This window comes from Babylonia areolata, chromosome 2 (assembly GCF_041734735.1).
Source record: "Babylonia areolata isolate BAREFJ2019XMU chromosome 2, ASM4173473v1, whole genome shotgun sequence".
Taxonomy (NCBI): domain Eukaryota; kingdom Metazoa; phylum Mollusca; class Gastropoda; order Neogastropoda; family Buccinidae; genus Babylonia; species Babylonia areolata.
The window spans coordinates 47,891,644-47,894,143 of record NC_134877.1 but is presented as its reverse complement, the minus strand read 5'-3'; the positions used below and the strand labels follow the sequence as shown (position 1 = coordinate 47,894,143).

General features: G+C 43.1%; 1 protein-coding gene across 1 annotated transcript in view; it reads right to left on the bottom strand.

Moving 5' to 3' along the window:
• The window catches only part of LOC143277603 (endothelin-converting enzyme homolog), a 358,248-nt gene that overhangs the window by 26,643 nt on the left and 329,105 nt on the right, over positions 1 to 2,500 (bottom strand). The window lies entirely within an intron of this gene.

Here is a 2,500-nt window from a genome sequence, read left to right as displayed (position 1 = left end):
GAAAAAAAGCCCCAAAAGACTACAAAACATTTTCTTTTTTTTTTTTTTAGGAGGGGTGGGGGGTCCGTTGTATCGAAGGTTATATCATTAAGACTTCATCGTCGTCAGTAGTTCCATTATACTCACTACGTTAGCATTTTTGTGTGTTGTGCGTGTGAGTGTGTGTGCGTGTGTGTGAGTGTGTGTGTGTGTGTTTGTGTGTGTGTGTGAGTGAGCGTGTGTGTGTGTGTGTGTGTGTGTGTGTGTGTGTGTGTGTGTTTGTATAACAGAATACCGCCATATAATACACCAAACAATCACAGCGCGCGCTGCAATGAAAACTTTTTGCAAGGCGCACGGGTATTGACGATAAAGTAAAAGAGACGATAACATGAAAAGGAGCCGACTTCAAACACGTATTTCTGACTGGACACACAAACTTCAAAAGAGTGTGGACCTAGCTGCTCAATGTGGGAGGGGGGGGGGATGGGTGGGGGAGGGGGGGGGGAGATAACTAGCGCGGACGGAGTACTTTCAGAAAGTGTTCAAGCATGAAAAATACGGGATCAGCCTAGTACATGCATATTCTGTACAGTATATATATATCGTGCTTGTTTGATGTGGGCATTCTCTTGGAAGAGTAATCTGATTGTCGGTGTATTACCTAAAACACGTATAAATGACTGTGCCTGTTACTGGCAAGTCTATTCATTGAGATAAACAGATTGACAGACATAATCATAGTCACGGAAACAGAAAGACAGAGGCATAAGCAGACTATAGATAATGGAAAAAAAAGAGAGACAGAGACACATAATCTCTTCACAGAGATAGGCAGACATATAGTCAAGGACACAGACCAAGGCATAAACAGAGAGACTGTAAAGGAGACAGACAGATTCAGATTGTTTAATGTGTTTCGGCCATAGGCATGCATGCAGAGACAGAGAGGTAGAGAGTAGAGACACAGAGATAGAAGGAATATACACACAGCTATGCACACACAAGCGGTAGGACCAAGTTGCAAAATCCCGACGAACAAAATAAAGCAAACAAACAAACAAGAAAAAAAAAAGAAAAAGAAAAACAACAACAACCAACCAAAATAGAATTCAAAGATTCCACGCCCACCCGCCTTCCCCAAAAGGTGAGCCACTCAAACTTCATACTCTTCCTCAAAAAATGAAAATAAATAGAAAAACAAAAAATAGCTAAATAAATAAATAGATGATACCGAGATAGACAGTCAGGCACACAGCATCTACTGACAGAAGTGCTGACAGACAGACAGACACACCCACAAACCACCCAACGGCCCGTTTTCTTTCATTGATCATAATTATTGATGCGTGCGCAATTGGACACGCTCCGCTGATGTCATGCTTCACACTTAGCTGATTGGTTTCACACACGCACGCACGCACACACACACACACACACACACACACACACACACACACACATGCACACGCACACACACACAAATACACCCACACACAAATACACACACTCATACTCATTTTATCAAAAAACAAAAAAACAAAAAAACAAAAATCCATCCACCATCCTCAACATTCCCCCTTCGCCTCAAAAACAGCGCCGAACAAAACCTTTAGCCCTCTTGTATTTCATTATTCCAATATTTCAAGGGGAGACTTCTGAAGCTCGTCTGTGCCCGACATGAATGCGTGAAGGTTAAGGAAGGGATTCACTTAAATCGCTCAGCAACAACAATAATGATAAAAAAAAAAAAGCAAACAAACAAAAAAATAAACCAAAGACCCTTCTTCTTCTTCGTTCGTAGGCTGCAACTCCCACGTTCACTCGTATGGAAACAAGTAGGCTTTTACGTGTATGACCGTTTTTACCCCGCCATGTAGGCAGCCATACTCCGTTTTCGGGGGCGTGCATGCTGGGTATGTTCTTGTTCCCCTAACCCACCGAATGCTGACATGGATTACAAGATCTTTAACGTGCGTATTTGATCTTCTGCTTGCTTATACACACGGAGGGGGTTCAGGCACTGGCAGGTCTGCACATATGTTGACCCGGGAGATCGGAAAAATCTCCACCCTTTACCCACCAGGCGCCGTTACCGAGATTCGAGCCCAAGACTCTCAGATTGAAAGTCTAACACTTTAACCACTTGCCTATCGCGCCCGTCGCAGTTCTACTTGAGGACCCGGTGTAACAGGCCGAACTCTACACCTGACAAGTTTATACCCCGGGTATAATGTCTCTGAAAGCGAAGCAGTTCTACAAGAGGACCCGGCGTAACAGGCCGAACTCTACCCCCGGCTAGTTTATACCCCGGGTATAAAGTAGTCTAGGCTACTCTAGTCTAAGCCATATCATACCCCTCCTGGCCGGAATAATATTTATACCTCTTGTATCATAAGTACTTCGCTCACCCATTCGGTCTGTATCACATGTATAAGAATAATATTTGCAATGATAATACTAAGGACAACAACAACAATGGAAATTTATATAACGTCTTCAAACGCTTACGTAATAACAA